The 20,245-nt window shown below is 36.7% G+C and overlaps 1 protein-coding gene and 1 long non-coding RNA gene across 3 annotated transcripts in view; one reads left to right on the forward strand and one right to left on the reverse strand.

The window, feature by feature from the left end:
* LOC137408812 (E3 ubiquitin-protein ligase XIAP-like) overlaps window positions 1-20,245 on the reverse strand; it is a 173,930-nt gene that overhangs the window by 117,512 nt on the left and 36,173 nt on the right. The window lies entirely within an intron of this gene.
* On the forward strand, window positions 7,275-11,312 carry LOC137408679 (uncharacterized). 2 transcript variants are annotated; one of them, XR_010980109.1, is made up of 5 exons: window positions 7,275-7,498; window positions 8,086-8,296; window positions 8,429-8,546; window positions 8,846-8,908; window positions 10,918-11,312. It is a non-coding gene; the product is annotated as an uncharacterized lncRNA (long non-coding RNA). The 2 variants fall into 2 exon arrangements; XR_010980108.1 differs by lacking the exon at window positions 10,918-11,312 and having other exon boundaries at window positions 8,846-8,937.

Consider the following 20,245-nt stretch of genomic DNA (forward strand, 5'->3'; position numbering starts at 1 on the left):
ATAGTGAGACAAATTTCTTGTTTAGCCCTACCAATCGAGCCTGAAAATAGGTTTGGAAATTTGGAACTATATTCCTCTACTCCACAACTATCAGCCTTACCTACCACTGCACTGCTACTATTACTGTTAGCAAACTTGACAAGGTTAAGTGCTTGTGCAGTCTCTACACCAAGAAGAGGTTCAGCACTTTCTGATATAACAACAAATCTTACATCTGCTAGAGACTCGGCACCTAGATTCACTGTGGCCCAGAATTGCCCCAAAACAGCCATGGGAGAACTCGACGTGTATGTATATATGTTTGGACCACCCTTTTCCTGTTTTGAAATATTGACCCGATTAGCTTTCATATGCTCCCAGGAGTCTTTACCTATGATATTGCAATCAGACCCAGTATCTATTATGAAGCTCACGCTAACCCCACCAACGCACAAATTTACCCTCCTTAATCCTACTTTTTGCACTGTACTACTCTGAAAACTAAAAGCAAGTTCTGAGTCCAGGGGTCTACCGCTAATATTGAGATTGGCCAGGAAACCCCTTTCTACAACTGCATTGGCACTGCGTGCACTAGACTTGCACATAGATCTGAAATGATTTTTTCCATGACATTTAAAACATTGTTTGCCAAAAGCGGGGCACTCTCTGATTTTGTGTGTGGTGCCACATCTACCACATATTCTGTTACCTATTGTTCCATGCTTATCTGCCTCAGCTGTCACACTACCACTAGGATCACTCTGACCCTGTCTGTTATAACCAGACAAATCGGACTTGGTCCTATTCACCGCCACATTACCACTCATTTCTGTAGCGCGCGCATCCACAGCCTCATGCGTAGCTGCAATTCTTAGCAAGTTTGTAAGTGACAGGTCATTGCCTTGCTCTAGGAGTTTGCGCCTAAGCAAATCAGAAGTACATGTTTCCACTATGTGGTCTCGGATTTGTTCGTTTAAGTCATTATAACCACAGCTCGAACCCGCCTTTCTCAGCCTAGCACAATATTGTGATACACTCTCGCCAACTGCCTGGCTATGCCTACGAAACAAGTGCCTTTGAAATGTTATGTTTGGCTCAACTGTAAAATGGTCTGCTAGTGCTTTCTTAAACCCCTCATAATCGTCTCTTGCGGACTCAGCAAGGTTTTTACTAATCTCCCTGACTCGAGGTCCTGCATGAAATAATAACAATGCTTTTCTTTGAGCACGCATATCCTTTCTCTCATCCCCAGGCAAGTCAAAGATGCCTCTAGAGTCTGAGAAGGCCTCGAACTCCTCAATCCACTGTGCCCAGGCTGCCGACACAGCACTAGCTTCCCCATCAGGATTAAAATGTGAGGGTCCCTTATCCATGGCTACTATGCCACGCATACAAAAACCACTAGTGGCAGAGTGTTAGTGCAGGCAGAAAAGCAACCACCAAATACAGATGGACAGTAAATATATACTCAACTGGTCATGCATCAAGTCAGCCCGTTCAGCACTGTAGAGCCGCTCCATAAATTTCTATCCTCGTCGCCATTGTAATGTCTCTTGCGTGTATATATATATAAGTGTAGAAGTTTGCAGTTTAAAGTACCGTTTATTCTCTGCATGTAACTATGTCTATACGCATACACAATCCAATTCTAAGTGATTCAACTCCTTATTACCACTGTCATCATCACACATAGTCTGATGAAAAGATGATGCAATACATAGTCTGATGAAATGATGATGCAATGTCAATATACATATTGAGTAGACAACTCCGACATTACACCACCACAGTTTCCTGACATATCAGGCATACAGCAGACGATTGGTGTTCAGTGAAAAAATATTTAGTTGTCCACTCCTTATTGAACACTTGACATTCTCTGTCCACTTTCCTTTTCTTAGGTCCGCTCATCTTTACAGAAGGACTGAGGGGTCAAAAAGCAAACGTGGAGTACCGTAATATGCGGAACCTCAACAAAGTCAATGTATCTAGAGTGCGCCATCTAGTGGGAACACATTAGAATTGCAGGGAAAATAAAACATTAAACCATAACTGTCATGAACAACTTTTATCGTATTTACTAGGTAAATCAGACACGCTGATTCCGATTTTGTACTCAAAATAAAGATTAGGCCTTTAACCTTCAAAGTCATTTAGGCTTTTTTAATGCGTTTCAATATGTTTCGAAAATTTAGAATAAGATTTAGAATAATAGAGATGGGTGTCTTAAAACCCTTTATTATCTAAATCCAGCCTGTAAAATAATTTCATTTTTTATGAAAGGTATATAAACTATTTAAAATTGCTCGTAGCTTGTTACATGACGTTTAAATGGGCTGAACGCCGAGAAAAATTAGCTCAAAAAGCGCGGTTTTATCACAAGCTTGCGTTGTTATCGCGCTTTTTAAAATATGCAATGCTAAATAGCTTATCTACCTTTCAGAACAGACTGTTATTATTTTTAAGGCTGAATTTAGATATTAATGGATTTTAAAACACCCAACCCTATTATTCTAAATCGGTCTAAACATCCCTACGTAACTTCTGTTCCTAAAAGCTAGGTTACGTCACGTATTTATGGGCGGAGCTTGTTATGGCGATCGTGTTGTTTTCGAGACCGATATTAAAACGCTGTAAAAAAGCCTTCACTACTCTGAAAGTAAGCAGACTAATCATTATTTTGAGTACAAAATCGGAATCAGCGTGTTTGATTTACTTAGTAAGTACGATAAAAGTTGTTCGTGACAGTTATGGTGTAACAAAGTTTATTTATTTAATTTTTTCAAGTTCGGCGGGCCGGATTAAAAAGCTTAACGGGCCGCATGTGTACCCCGGGCCGTAGTTTGCCCATGCCTGTTCTATACCAAACTTGTTAGCTTCAACAATACGTTTCTGAAGAACATGATTTACAACTTCAATATCAGTAGGGGTAGCCTGTATTACTGGCAGGTACATAATCTCAGTTTTCGGAGAGCTTTCAGCTTGCCTAAATATCTTATTGAAACCAGTCTAGCTAGGCTTGCTGTATTTCTTTTGCCTGCGTACAAGGGCAAACTGGAACTCAAGAATGTCAGTGTCAAGAATTCTTTGTATGGGAGGGATCTCAACTGCATTCAAATGTGCAGGGTTTGTTCTTGAATGTGCGGGCAGGTGGTCTATTGATGCAGTAAATGGGATTAGTGTTTTAGCTCCACCTCGTGGTCGAATTTGTTTGTCTGTTTTGGTTTTAGGCTTTTGGAAATGTAGTTGAAGTAATATCCCACTTGTGTGATGTGTAGTATCGTGGCCCGTTCATGTCGCTTCCAAGAAGTCTGTGTTATCCCATACTATCACTATGGGTTGTCCATACTCAAAGTCGTCTGGCACTTTTGACTGGTTTTTAAGCGAGTGCATAGCAAGTAATGTTTCTTACCTCTGTATGCTGTCATATGATGCACAATGCCCCATGTTATGAAGAATATTGATCAGCTCTTTAGATCCAATCAAATGTTTGACAACTAGTCCCAATGCCAACGCTTTCGGAGTGGTAAGCTGACCCTTTGACATAAGCATAACTAAATCCTGGCAAACTGAAGTGACTTTGACTTTATCAGAATGTGGGATAGGCATCCCTGAGCGAGGTTTCAGGAGTGTACCAACAAATTTCAAAATTTCCTCAGGTACAGATTCTTCAAATGATTTGAGATTGACACAGGCAGATGTTAAAGGCTATGGCATCCTGTAGGAGTGTTCATCTAAAGAATTGCTTAACATGATTTGAGTGTAGTAGGCTGATTGAAGGGGGGCTTGTAAATTGTGTGTCCCACTTAGATTGAGAGGGCTCATGGAGTACTGTGAGGTAGCATCATCCATTGTGTATGCATCAGCATCTTCATCGCTGCAATGATCAACTGCTGATGGATGGTAAACATTAATACCTTCTTTCTTTGTCTGTACATGCATAATCAAAGTTGGTTAGTCTCATTTTAGTAAGCGCTTTAGTTGTTCTGCCTTATAAATAAAAAAGTACAGTCATGATTTAATAATTTTTAGCAAAAAAAAATCCAGATCTAGAGTAAAACATCGTAACACATGCTATCATATTTCGTCAGACCTACTGTGAATAAGTTTTGTCATCAAAGAATATTATTAGTTTTTTAATGTCGCTACTTACTGAAATGTTTTGACGGTTTTATCCTCATACTTGTTTATCATTTTGGTGAAGACTTTGGTCAGTGCCACCAATCTATATATTTTGCTTTGCTCCACAATCTTTTTCTTGATGAATGGCATAAAGTATTTCCGGTACGTTTCAGTGTATGGATCTGATTCTCTGAAAGCATCAATATAAAAAGCAATGAAAAACTTTCATCAATGACCCCAAAAAGCCCAGAATGATCACAATCTATTTAGCAAGGTAATATGCCATCGCTAGATAGCTTTATTCTATGATAATATAAGATATACAGTATATGTTCAAGTTGGATTGATTGCAGGCAAACAAAATGGCTTACTTTTGTACGCCTGGCTGTGCTGTCCTAGTGTCTTGACGGGTGAATTCTCTGAAACATACTCTGTGGTATCTCGTTTTCATAGCTACCAAGTCAAGGTCCTGACCAATTAAATCCAATACCTTTTGTCCATCTGGCCATCTTCCGGCGGAGTCAATCAGCAATCCTATAAAAAGTGAATGCCAAAAATTTATGTCGATTGGTTATTTTGGAAGTAATAGAGGGCTGAGTAGGTCATCATAATCATGCAGCTCATTTGTAACAAGACTCGATTTGTCACCTGCTGTTAAGATTTGAGCTTTGGCTAGCGTATCTCTTACAGTTTTCCTTCAGTACTTCTTCAACCATTTATCTTTCTTCTGACATATGATGCACAGCTGAGGTAAAAAAGGACCACTTCCTCTAGCAGTGCCAGATGACCTTGTTCTTTTTGTGGTTGTTTAGAATAAACCCGTGACACAAATAATCCGTCATGGTAACAGTACATGACTTACAATGACGTAGACAGAAGTCACCAAACATCATGTAGACTTTCAAATAAGTTAACACAAATGGGGCACAAATCACATTGCTTTGCACTTACTAGACTTGTAAAACAATATGAATATAGAGATTTATTAATGATAAATATATAATTTATGTGTATCACAATGGCAATAAAAACAATGAGGAGCAACATTATTCAGTGGCGCCCAGTGGTGAAATGGATGGACACCACAGTACCCACTTCTTCAGAGCTGGCAGTATACTCTGCTGATTTTCTCTTCTTATGTCTGGCCTCAGCTCTTTCCAAGAGTAACTTATGGCAGTATTTTTTGTAGCATGCATAGTGAAAAACAAGGTTTGTGTGTGACTCATGTTCAAAAATGTTAGCTGCAATTACTATGTTAAGTTCATCATCCAACTCAGTCCACTTCTGTGTGTACTCCTGAGCAGTTTTCCACTGCTGTGCTGTAACCCTAACAAAGGTTTCCCCACAATTTTCCACACAATGGAAGACACACTCCTCATCATCCATACTTTCATAACTCTAAATGTGAAAACTTGACTCATAGTAGTAATTTCAAACGGGGAAAAATGGCGATTTTCCAAGAATTTAAGAGTTGTCCTCCTTCAAAATAAAATCATCCTAGAGCTTTTAAATGTGACCAATTATAGGTGTAGAAACTATATCATTAAACTCAGCATAAAATTCTGGCAAATAATCTGGTCTTACTTTATTCTCCATATTCATATAAATAAGAATGAAAGATAGCTCTGGATTGCTTCTCCACAAATAGTTGCAAAAAGCCATGAAAGCTTTGAAATGCTAGAGCATCAAAAAACCCAAACTAAACATATTGTGATTTTATTGCAGGTGCGTTTTTGACCACAAGTAAAAGTGAAGATGCCATCACCATGGGATTAGACCAGATCAAACAGCTTGCTGACAGTTCTGGCTTCTATAACAGAGGTTTGTCATTATTATTTTTTTAAAGATAATTAAACAAATAATAATGACAAATATCTGAAACTATAATTCATTGAATGTTGGTACTCGAAAGAACAATGTAGGCTGAGAGACAGGTGAAAAAAATTCCCACTCTGCTTAGTGGTTAATGAGTGAACTTGGTAGTACCCAGAACAATGCATTTCACAAATCACATAAAACATCTCTTGGCAATCAGTGTTTTGGTGACAAGAAACCCATCTCTACCCTTCTTCTTGTTTGGTATGATCAACACCCATTATTCAACAATTTTAGGCTTAGTTGGACCAAGGTCGTTCATGGTTGATGACTCAAAGGCAGAACATGCAGCCATTAACACTGTCCTGAAAGTCGAGTGCTGCCGCGCACATTCCACATACAGCAAGCAGTGTGGAGATGGCTGTAAACAACAGCCACAACAAGATCCACCTGAGAGATTGTAACACTGCATGGAACTGTTTTGTAGGCTTCTCTACAGCGATAGTGAATTTGAATACATGGAAATGTAAGTATAATTTATAATGCTATGTATTTGATGTCTATTTTAATTCAGAAAGCAATTTTTTTATACTTACTGATATTTTGGAGCATGAGTACTAAATGGAGCAGCAATGATTACCCTGTATAATGGATAATGAAAATAACAAAAGCAGAATAGCAACACCAATCCTTGGTGTTGTGTAGAGGTTACAGTGTTTATTTGGTGTAATTTTAGCCTAACTATTAGTCCTCAAACCGCAGGGGGAAGGGGGGGCTTGGGGACTAATAGTTAGGCTAGGTGTAATTCTTTGTAATTTATCTAGCATACCTTAAATGTATATTTGATGTTTTGAAACGCAGCCATTTACAGCTTCCTTAATGATTTATAGCTATGAGAGTGACCATGACAAAATATCCAAATTATGCCAATTATCTTGGGGCAAAGTCATGGCAGGCGAAGTCTTTGGGCTTTGTGCTTCAGCCAGAGCAGTCTCACAAGAGGTGGCTATTAAAATAAGCTTGTTGCATGCAATTCACTGTTCCTTGCTTCAGCTCTTCACCTCCATAGTTTTATAGGTGAATACATGGGGCTGGGGTCAATTGAATTTGGTGTTGCATTGCATGTCATACACATAGTGTATACCACAAAGTTCAAAGCTTGGCATGAGTCTGCAATTGATATTATGTACGATAAGAAATTGCATAAAATGTTATTGTCCTTTCATTTGTCTAGTTTATACTCATTTAAGCCTGACTTGTATGGCCTTCTAGCTTTATTATATATTGCCTCTTGTATGATTTTATGCGGGCCTATGCTGCCGAGGTATTTCTTTTATACTTAACATCTATGTTCGATCTTTAAGGTAACAACACCAACAATTTTGTGGAGGCAGCATTTAGACTTCTCAAGGACACAGTTCTTCATCGAGCTAGAGCATTGAACTGTGTCCATTTGACTGAGTATCTGATCACAAAATTTGAGATATCAATTTGTAATAGACTTCTTGATATTGCCCATGGCAGGACAGAGCTGAGACACAGAAGGAAACTACCTGCAACTTCATCAGCAATAATAAAGCATGTGAGTAGCAGGTGGTAGATGAGGTGGATTAGTTCAATTTCTGTTATTGGACATAATTTTAAAGTAGGGTAAGTTGAGTTACATGGGAGATGTCTTGTGTTGGAATTCTTGGGGGCATGCAGTCCTATTGCTTAGATAGAGATCATTCAAGAAATTCTCTTGGTTGAAGTTTTTCGTCGAGCAGAAAGTTACTGTTTCATGAGGCTTACAACGCAGGGATAGTTTGATCTCTATAAAAACTATGTCGTGATCGCTGGTGCTGTTTGGGATAACATCTGCCTTTAATGGGAACAGGTTCTTACGTGTGATGATGAAGTCAATGAGAGTTTTGCCAGTGAGGGTTATCCTCGTGGGGTTTGTGATATCTTGTCTTAAATTTAGTCGTTCTAAAAATTCCAACATCTTTTTTCTCTTGCTTTGGTCTGAGGCACTGAGCAGTAGATCACGATTGAAGTCTCCCAAGATAACTGGAGTGCAATTTTTAAATCCAGATATTTTCATTGAGCGTTCCTCAAGTATAGTAAGTTCTGCTGCAATAATGGCTTTACGGTTTTTATGTATATATATAACTTACCTGGTCTTTGCAGAAGGTGGGCAACCAGTATGAAGTTGTCATAGGGAAGACTAAGAGACTCGTTCAAGCTGACCTAGGTTTGCGTAGCTGCACTTATGACAACACAGGAAACCTCTGTAAGCACCTGTGGGCTGTGACGGAAAGTGCATTTGAACATGGAACAAATGAACACCACTACAAGCCACTCCAGCACCAAAGGGAGGATTTGTTTTGGCTTTCAACAGGTAATACCATAGGACTAATTATTGTTTAAAAATGATAAAAAGTCAACGAGTTTGCTTAGCCTTGTTACATGCAAAGTTTGACTATTCACAGTGAACTCTCATAAAACATAGGCCTACTTAACTATTTTACAGGTCAGAAAGCACAGAATGGCTGGTTGGAGCCGCTCCACCTCAATACTTTCATAGATAATGAAACGATTGATACAGAAGAAGTAGAAGAACATCTTGAATATGAAGAGATTGTTAAAAGGTACTGACCTAGTATTTACCATCAACGCTTTGTAAAATGGAGTGTTCATGTATGACTAACAATGCCAGCCATAAAGCTTACTATTAATAAAGATTGGAATTTTTTTGAGACCAAGATTTCATTCAAACCACTTGCAGTACGAAAGTGGTGTATAAATAATATTTTTCAACTAAAACCTACTTGTGTTATACAATATAAAGTTTGGTCATATGTGGGTATGATTACTCAAACACTAAAATTCATTAGGTAGGTGGATATGTATTTTTTTGTGAACAATTGTTTTCTTTTTATCATTCTAGTGAGAACAGTTATTCAGAAGTGGAAGTGGTACCAAAGGTTTCTGAACTACAGCGCTAGATTTGGTAGGCCACGAGACAAGGTGCATGATCAACATATTTATACATGTTTTTCATCCATAAGCTATTTTGTCACACATGCCTGTTATAGCGTGTCAGCCAGGGCCGTATTGTTCTATGAGGCAGCCTCTGCTGTGCAGAGGCAAAATTTCAGCAACCATAACGGCCAACGGTGATTTTCTTGTTGTTTAGTGTCGACAATGTTCGGACGAAAGGTGCGAACGTATCGTGCAGAGCCCGTTTTCAGAATATTACTAGTGGTTGCAAACCTAGCGAATCCATTTCGACAACATTGTTTACTGCTCAGACGTTTCGGTTTTGTCCGTTCTTATTCATATATTTAATGATAATGATCAAGTTTTAATGTGCTAGACGCTGTTGAACTGACGAAGAGTTTTGATTTTGACGACTGCCATAAATTCTGGACTTTCAAAACACTTACTTCTACTTAAGATCAATATTTTGATAGTTATGGGAAGCCAATTGCTTACGGGATCGTGTAGAATAATTCTTGGTTGGCTTCACTAGCCTTATTGCAGTTTTACGAAATATTTTGACAATAGTCACTTGACTGATTACAATTTGCAAAGGATGTTTGAAATGTTTTCTTTAGTATTATATTTGTTATATCGACACTGCGTGAATCAGACGTGTTTAGAACTATCATGAAACTTTCAAGAAAAAAGAAATTTGCCTCGAGCTTTCTTCTTACTGCTAATATATTGAGTATGCTTGTTAGTTCTTCTACACTTTTTTACGTGAAAACATCTACTTCATTGCATGGAATTCAACTCAAGATTTTCTGAGGCTGCATACACGTAACAGCCAATTTAAACTTTTCGTAATTTTGTGTTTTTCTTTTTGTAATTTCTGCTTGACAAGCTCTAGTCACGTATTATATGTCTATAATTTGTTTGTTTAATGAGCATATTATTATCTATATTTGCATGGATATACTTTTTGTATAGTTTTTATTTTAGGCTCACTCGTTGAATCTGTTTATCCATGGGTAAGGGGGTAGTACCATTAGCACCAAACCTGATCACCCAAGGCGTGAGAAGAATCTCTAACTTTGTTAAATTTAAAATCAACCATCTTCAAATTTAAATAATCTTCAGTAAAGAACTCTGACATCACGTTGAACTTTGAGTCACTCTGTGACTGGTGCTCTTGTTATAGATCTAGATAGCTCAAATTAGCTTCATTGCTCTACCATTATTTTTTCTCAGCAGAATCGCAAACCTTTTAATATTCAATTTTAAATAATCTTTGGTCGTTTATTTATAGATTTGCTGCCTAGAGTTTATTATAAAATCTTAATCAATAATCATAATATTTAACTTTCTTACCCCTGGCACAAGTTTACATACCACATGACATGTATTCAATAATTCATACGGAATGTGATACACAGCATTCTTGATGATTTCTGAGAAATTTTTCTAGTATTATCCTTGCTTGTATAAGTTGCAATAATACAATTAAAACTGCTCTCAGATAAGGTTTTTTGTGTGTTCTGTAAAATTTTTTCGATATTCGATAGGGCGTTGCACCCCTCCCGTATCCGCCCCGCTGGCCGCTCGGGTCTACAGCCCTCACAAGTTGCCTAAGGGGCCTACTCAATATATTGGCAGAGGCATCCTAAAAATGAACAATACAGCCCTGGTGTCAGCAACCATCATGACATAACATACCTGATGGTTATTATTTGCCACTGTGGTGATTGATTCGATAAAATCCCGTCGGAAGCCCCTTGTCCTATGTTCTCTGTTCAACAAACTTACCTCCTTCTGCTTCTTGCTTCATTACTCCAGTGGGGTGTTTACTCCCCTGGTCATTTTATCTAGTAATGATTTCTGCTTCTCAAATGATTGTACATTTTATGATTCATGCCAAAGTACATACTCTGTGGGAACAATGATGATTCAATAGTTAAAAGACAAGATTACATAACACTGGAAGATATTGCTGTTTAGAATATGCACATCATGTACATATTATTGAGTTTTGTTAAGGCAAGCAGCTATTGATGCATTCCACAAGGACATGTCTGCTAAATTTGAAAACTACTATGAGGCGACTATGTATGGTCCGGCCTTTAAGACCTTCATTGAATGGTGGAAGGCCCGTACAACGAGTCAGGAAATCACTCTCCAGACCACACCATTGTCTTTAAGAGAAGGCTGCAGTTTTAAGCAAAAGAGGTGAATTTTAGGATTGTGCCTAGCCTGAGCATGGCCCCCCTTGGAGGGAGGCCGTCCCTTTCCTATGTGGGCTATGCCCAGGCTAGGTTGTGCCCAGTCCCAGAAAAGTAGTCATGTGCTTTAAATAATTCCCGGTCCTTGTTCTGGATTCGGAACGGAAAAAGTAAAAATTCCAGTCCATTCCAAGGATAAAGAATTTAGTGATTCTGGACTGGTCCCATTTTGTTGCTGCTCCAATGCAAGTCCAAATTGTATGTCATCAGGCTTTCATCATTTCTATTCATCTAAGATGAAGCTTTGATAATTGGCAGGGTGTATTATTACCATAGTTCAGGTAACAAGTCAGTCAGCTATACATTAATGTACAAGCATGCCTCACATGGTATTCAATGTTGATATTTGTTTGATACATGCCTAACTATTAGGCCCACCCCCTCCCCCAGTTTTAGAACTAATAGTTTGGCTGGTGTGAGACACTCTTCATCAGATATTTTGGATAAAGTTTTGTGATTAATCGAGCAATCATCAGATTTATGCTATGGAAGTAGTGCTGCACGATATCGTTGCATGTACATTCGATTATTTGGTCTCAAAATATATCGAACATTGGAGTTGTCTTCTTTCGATATATAGTGTTATTCTGTAAACTGTATAAATAAATAAATAACTGTATAAATATATTATGCAGTTATTTACCAGGAAGCTGGCAAAACATTGATAGATTGGAGTCCACAAGGAAAGAAAGCATAATATGGAAATAAGCATATAGCAAATAATCATAATATGGATATCTTGCAAGTTGACTGTTTTAATTAAGATTTTCGGTATATTGTTTAGAAGCACTAATTTCGAACTAATTTTACACTCAGTACAGTTCATATGCTAAATAGACATTCTTGTAGGTTTTTATGTACTTTCTGAAGTTTTCCATCGATTGAATCAGCAAATATATTACAAGTTTAAGATTTATCCTGCAAAGATATTATTTGTATCAGTCCACATCAACGCTTTCCACTCAATAATACAGTGCGCCCTTAGGATACGATTATCGATAGGATCCGGTATCCAGAGATTATGCCTACAAGACATTGCGCCTGCGAGATGTTTCGCCTACAGTATAAACATCCAGTACAGATTAAATTATTCAACTATTTCATTCATCACATATTAGCACCATCATGTCAGTGGTACATCTTGAAATGGTAGCATTTGTACGTTCAATAACACACCATCATAAAACTTTCTACTGCCTGTTATCATCCTCACCCAATCTACAGATGTTCTACAAAGTAGAGTGAACATAAAAAAGCAATATGTACTATAGAATATTGGAATTTAGGGCCTACCTAATTGGAAAGTATGTAATTTACTTTGTCTAGCTAGACTTATCAGGAACCCCAAAACTAAAATCTGCTGAAAGTGTGACAAGTAGATTTACACGGAGTGACAAAGAGAAAGATGACAGCTACTATTAATAAATGTTGTAAGTGTTATGACTTTCCATAAATTAATAAGTTAGCTGTATATACGCCATTATGTTTATCTATATATATAAACCTCAAAGTTTGTCATCTGTGGTTGTCTGTCCAGCTATAGCTGATTAGTGTCTAGCAATGATAAATCCATATCGTATAAGATCTGATCTCGGAACCTCCGCTCTCCAGGCGATAAACTAACCCATTAAGCTATGCGAGATAAAATGGATTCATTGGGCGATATATGTGTCCTTATCTTGGTTAAAATATGCATAGCGACTCTGTGTTACGCGCAACATCACTAAAGCTGATTCTCACAGCTCTTATTAGTAAGTTTAGCAATATGGATACTAGCTTACTCAAATTAGCCAATGGTAACTACATTACCTGCCACTGTTTATAAGCTGTTTTTAATACCAGCTTTTTAGTGTTCCTCGCTCTATGATATTATGAATGTAATCATAGTTCAGTGATAGTTCAGTACTCTTTTATAGTATAAATATCATTTAGGTAAGAGCAAAGGTCTTCTTGATTATATAATACTTAGCGGTGAAAACAGTAGGCCTAGAAGAATAATTTTGCATTATCAAAAAGCATGTTACATATGCTTACATGATTATATTAATATGTATTATCGTAGAGTGAGGAAGACAGATTTCATGTTTGGTTATGGTTAGAAAGGTATAGATATCTCATATATAATTCATAAATTAAAGAGAAGAATTAAGGAGTCCATAAGTTCATCTATATTACTTTGAGATAATAAATATAACACTGAACGAGATTATTCTTCTTTAATATTTTGTGTAGTATCGCTACCGAATTTAAAAAATGTTCATTCGTCAGATCCATTTATTTTTTTAGTGCATCAGAGCAGTTTGTAATTTTCCATGGGTGTATTTTTGTAACGACGGTTTTAAAACAAAACACAATAATCGCATTTGTTTTAAAAGTTGTCTATCCTTTCAAACAATTTCACTCAATTTTGTGGAAAAGTGCAAAAAATAGAGCCTTCCAGAACATAGCATGTGCCTAACATTGGGTGTGCTAAACATAGACCTGTTACCAACGATATAAAAAAGTAGTGGTAGATGTTCTATAAATATTTTCTTCTGAATTGATTCTCACAGCTAGCTACCATGGTATCATGGATTGCATAATTCATTACAATCGAGTAGCACAGCTAATATGCCTCAGTAATGGAAGAAAGCCAAGAATCAGGTGTTTTTGTGGGTTATGTAGCACTATTTACAAAAAGCCTGTGAGGTTTGTTGCTAATTAAAGTCATCGCAACAACTCACATTTCTGACTCATCCAAATATGGAATGCTGGATGAGGCTTGCTAGTGAGCCAGTGAGTCAGCTAGTGAGTTTGCTTCTCAAGCTGCAAAAACTCTCACATCTGAAGAAACCAAGGTGAGAAAATAGCAAACTCATTTACTCCATCCTTCAATGATTAATCAATCAAGAAGTAAATGCATTATTTCCTCAAAATTTCAAAATTTTCTTATCAAATCATTCATTTGCCACAACCATGTACTTTTTTTATTGAAGGTTTGCTGTAGTCAATTGTATAATTGGAATATAACCGCTACAAATAGGTCGCTTGAAGCAGCTCAGTTGAGGAACAATTCAACCATGATAACATAACATTTCCATAAAGAAGCTTTGTAGCAAAGGAAGTCTACAACTACCGCTCCTCTGGAAAGGACTACTGTTGCATAGTGCATATGCAAACTGTTTCCACCACATTTGAAATTAGTAAGTTGAGCTAACGATATTGTATAAGCTATATAGAGCAAAATTGAATCTTTCAAGATTCATTTTTACTATGAAAAGTGCTGTCTAATGTTTTTTCCTTAATTGAAGAAATATATATTATGTTTATTTCTCCTGTTTTATTCAGATATAATATCAAGTTTTTTATAACTAATCCCATTACCCTTTTCATAACCCTGTTATAAATAAATGGTGTCAGTGATGAAGTGAACGGATAAATAAGGGGTTACCAAAAATTTTCAAACTGTCATGGGTAAGTTTTATTGCAAATTATCCATGACCAAAGCAATCATCGGTCATGGATAAGTTACAAGTTTAGTGAGCAACCATGGCTGCATCTAAACACAATGGTTAAAATATCATACAACTATTTCAATCATTCAACCATCAATTTCACGTGTTCCTTTCAACTTTTATTCACTTTCTAACATTTGCTGGTTTGCTGTTGAGTCTTTCAATTACAGAGATTAACTGAGCTGTTGAGTCTTTCAATTACAGAGATTTACTGAGTCACAAATAGTTTTGTGTGGTTTTCTTTGTTACATTCTTACCGTGTACTTAGTCAAGATTTGAATAGTACAGCTCAGCCATATGATAAATACACTAGGGTGTATTGTTATGTAATCCGTTCAACGCTGCTCAAACAACTCATTTGCTGATGAGGTTCAGACAGAATTCTGAAACTTGTGGAGAGGTTTTTCAGCACAAACATTGGGCATAGTGAGACCTGACTGGAAGATCAAAAGAACTTGGCAGTTTATAAGACCGCTACAGGGTTCATGAGACATCTGTAGTTGCAGATATTGAGACCATGTGGGCACAGTATCAACACCTAATCAAAAGCAGGCAGTAGATTGATGTATAGTTTATTACCTATATGCATGATATGAAATCATATGGAATAATGATCGAAATCGTTGATTCATTGGATTGAAGTAAACATCAACCAACAATAAGCCACCTCATCTTTGCAGATGGGTGTATAAGTGGAGAGCATGCAGAATTTTCAATGAAGCAATGCATTTACTTTTTGATTGATTAATCATTTGAATGATTATTAAAGGATAAAATAGACTAGTTTGCTGATTTCTCACATTAGTTTCTTCTGATTTGAGAGTCCTTGCAACTTAAGAGGTTTTTTGATATTTTGACTCGAAAGTAAATCTCACTCAGCATTCAGTATGGTCTTTACAGGAGACGAGCAGTTCGAGTTGTTAAGGTGGCTTTAACTATTTTCCAATGGACTTCTTGAACTTTTTGTAGATACTGCTCAGTAACTTGCAAAAAGTTTGATTATTTGCTTATTTCCATTAACAAAGCTTATCAGCTTTCTAAAATGTTGTGAGCTTGCTTACTCTGATGTAGGGAATTATGCAAGCCATGATAGCTAGCAGTGGGAAACAATTTAAGTAGAGATATTAAATTTTAACTGCTACTACTAACGTTAACAAGTTTCTAAGTGCTAAGTGCTATCTCCTATCCTACCTAAGTGCTATCACTGAACCTAAATAGCCGCCGTGTTAAAAAATATAGATTTTTGTCTGTGAATCTGATTGGTTGATTTTGCTAATTACGTATGGGGTAAGAAAAAGATTGTTTACATATTTTTACTTACCCTTTAAATGGCTAATTATCGCTGCTTAACAATAGTATCACCAGTAGGTGTGATTGAAAAGGTAAGGAATGCTGAGATCTTCCTGTTAAACTTGTAAGTCGTTATACCCCATAGTTGCTCGAACAAATTGAAAGCCTCAACAAATTTCAAAGCAGAACACAGACTATAAGATAATTGCAGGTTAATTGCAAGCAATAGATATCAACTGGTAGAGATATTTGTCGGCTTCTCAATGCATATTTATTAGGATATCTTTGATAAGTTAGAATAATTTGGAGATACGGTAGCAGATTTACTGCATCCAAAACAATTAATGTCGCTCCACCAAAAACAAAGGGCAAAATATAGGTGACATCGGCTTCACCGGTAAAAGGTCTAAATTTATTTGCCTACAAATCTGATGAGCCATTTGAAAAATACAATGCCACCCTCTATTTGAAAACCACCTCTATATATTCTATAGGATATAGAGGCAAGCATTGAAACATTTTATTGGCATGATACAGCGTGCATAAACCGATATAAAAAAGGATAATGGATTATTGATTATACGATGTTCCTTGGCAATAGAACTACACTGGTAATTAGTATATACTGCACTCTGAAAATGTATTTCTTCAGATATGTTGCTAAACCTAAGTATAACAAAACAATAATAATTAATAATGGAATAATAGTGAGCTTATAGACTCCAACAGTCATAAAGATGAAGAGGAACCGGAAAAATCCTTCTTAATATTTTACCAAGTCTCTATAATCATATGTTGAGAATGTCAAACGATAGCCATGAATCTGATAGCTATTGAAGTGAAGTCAACAAGTTGCTGCAGTTAAATCATACTGCACTTCAGCACATAAACAAATGGGTTACTCCACCATTTATCTTGTTAGATAAGCTCTACTCACTATTGATATGTTATGATTATAGTTTATAAACTGTAGCATACTTCTATGTAAGTTTAAATAGAGGAAACACACTATCAAACACACACAGAAAAAAACAGTCAGCTTATCAGAAAGTTATTAATAATATATAGGAGTAATGAATTCCTTGATCCATGAGTCATCGATATGAACAAACATACAGTGTCCCTTCGATAGAATTAGCCTTATAAAATAACATATTTAGGGTTGCTCCAGATCTCATGCAACACCAACTAATCATGTGACAATTATTAACAAGACACATCAGCTAACTATTGGGTGATGAACTATTTGATCAGTGAGTCATCGATAGGAACAAACATCTACCCTAGGACACTTATATTTCGCTAGTATTTAGTTTCGTGAGTAGCATACAGAGTAAAATTTCGCTGCAACTTAATTTCGCAGCTCTGATGAGTGCGAAAATATAGTGATGTGAAAATAAATGCAGTGGAACAAACATCATTAGATTCCTCAGGTCCAGTTCACTGGTACGAAATATGTTTCAATTTGGGACTACAGTACTTTTCAGACTATAAAACGCACCTCTATATAAGCTGCATCTGCTTTATTTTTCAATAAACGATAATAAAACAATACATAAGCCGCACCTTTGAATAGGCCGCAGAACTAAGGACTATGCTTTTTAACGTGGCAGCAACTTTCCTGTTTAAAACGGAACAGTCGAGAACGGCACCGTTTCATATTATCCGACGCTTTTTAACTTAGTGCCTAATGGGACAGTACCGTGAGGCATTGTTTCGTATTTTCTTTCACCGCTAGAAGCCACTAATTGGAGATTCCCGCTATAGTCAGTAAGCCACTATCTAAAAAGTGGCCTAAAAATTGAGTTCCGCTCCAGTTACATGGATATACACAATCTAAGTGGTTTCTGGGTAAAAGAAATCTGAATTTTTCAAATCTGGGTAGTAACTCGCTCCAAACCGGCACGATAGCCGGGAAAACAGGGGTGTATAAAAATATGAACAGACCCCCTTCATTACATATGGGAATCATTTAAAATCAAACTGAGCATTAAGTTTTCATAAATTTATTGACTGAACACTCAAATCTTTTAAATGAAAGTATAACTAAAGATTTTGATTGTGAAAAAATCACAGGGGTGGATAGAAATGCCCTCTTGCTGGCATATGCCTTGCAAATTATCAAACAAGTTAAAAAACATTGGTAGTTGATTTGTTTGATTATCTACTAGTCTACGGAAAAGTTAAAACTAGATTATGTTGGGACAAATGAAGAAAACAATGAATTCAAATACACCAGAACTGAAATTAGCCATCAAAGTCTTCGTCCTCTTGGATTTCTCCTTTGTCGTTGTCATTTCCTCCAGCTTTATTCTCACAATTGACAACACTGACAGAACTCGGAGCATTTCAGGTTCAGCTTATAGCAGCCACATTGTCCAGACTGACATTGACTAGCCTTACATGAGCAAAAAGCATCTTTGAATACTTCCTCACTCTGTGTGAGATACCATCTTTGCAGAGCACCTAGACAAAAAAGTATGATGATCAGCATGTAAACTATTATTGGCAAACCAACAGTTCTTTGAGCAATTTAAGACATTCTTGGCTGCAAGTCAAATCATGTTTGGCTTTTTTCACAAAGGGAACATCTTTCCAAATAAACTAATAAACAATCCATTACTCTATGTACTCTATATTACTCTATATACCTCTCGATATCAGGGGGCATCATCATACTTATTGTAACGCTCTCTTAACCGAGTCATTGATAAGATCTGCTTTATGGTGACTAATCGATAAGTGATCACTTCCCGGCAGAAGGTAGGGCTGAGTCGTGTCTCCAGGTTACTAAAAAAATAAGTAAAACATTATTACAAATGCATATGGTACTGTTTGTCGCAATAGATTCCCATGTACCACAATGTTCAGATAGCATGTACTGTAATTCATAAGAAGGTACTCCCTCACCAAGGAAACAATCATCCATTTTTTTATTGTTTAGGACACCAGTCCAGCATAGGCCATGTTAAGAAGTTTTTCCAATTTCACACACACAGACAGGATGTAAGTGTATTAGGTGTTAGATTATGCATCCTGTTTTGTAGAGTTGCCCCGATTTCGGTATCGGAATTGGTATCGGTGCCGATATGGGTGTTAAGTATCTGAATCGGTATCGGCTGATTTTTTCTGAAACTATCTGAAACTTGCAGTACTTTTTACAGATTAACTATTTAGCAGAAAACCGTATTTTAGCCTGCTACACTAATAAAAAAACATCAGCTGCAAGCTCCTTACTTTTACCTAATGAATTTCAGGCCTGTCACACAATCTATTTCATGGCTATACTTTGATCAACACGACTAAGGAACCTTTTTGCTTTGTCAGGACGTAATCACAAAGTGTAGTATTTCCCAATTACAGTGATAGGATTTATTGCAGCCAATCATGAGCAAGATAACAAATATGGAGACAAAACGCAGGGTAATATTTCTATTTACTAGCATTACGAAAGTAATTCAAACAGTCGGTGCATAAAGTTGTCTATCACTTTCTTGATCCTGACGATACAATGTATCGTTTGTACCTTACAAAAACGGTAACCCCAGTGGCTTATCGGTATTTAGCCTGTCCTTCATCATCTGTGGCATCGCCTTTTAGTACGACTGGCTACATTGATAGTGATAGAAGAAAGAGACTTCTGACTGAAAGAATTGAATCACTAACGGTAATTAAAACAAACGCTGATTTGCTCTAAACTTGTACAGGAGCAGCAGTTTATCTAGCAATAGAAGAGAGATTTCGTTATCACAGAAAGAACTGTACCACTAACAGTAATTACCTTTATTTACAAATTACAAGAAACATGGACTGTGTTGTTACTACATGCACGGTATGTCAGTATGTGAATATGTATATACATGTATATTTTTTCCATAAACACAAACAAATTAATACCTTAATATTTATATTTTCTTTATTTTATATGTTTGTATTTGCATAATAAAATGAATAACTATCTGTGCAACACAAAAGATCTGAATCGGATTATTTTTCAATAAAAATCGGTATATCGGATCGGTATCTGAATCGGCTGGTGAATTTAGAATTGGGGCATCTCTACTGTTTTGCAAAAAAATAGACACATTTCACACAATCTATATATTGTGCAGTATTACATACATGTATATTAGGTTTTTACCTGATTGAGTAAATATTCACTAAAAAGAAACAGAGTATAGCTGAACGATGGCATGTTATAAATAATTTAAATTCCACATAGTAAGTATTGATGTAAATCACAATTTACACACTTTTCATATTTCATTTGGTGCCTTGCTAAAATCTAAGTATATAGTGGAC

The sequence above is a fragment of the Watersipora subatra genome, chromosome 11 (genome assembly GCF_963576615.1).
Source record: "Watersipora subatra chromosome 11, tzWatSuba1.1, whole genome shotgun sequence".
NCBI lineage: Eukaryota > Metazoa > Bryozoa > Gymnolaemata > Cheilostomatida > Watersiporidae > Watersipora > Watersipora subatra.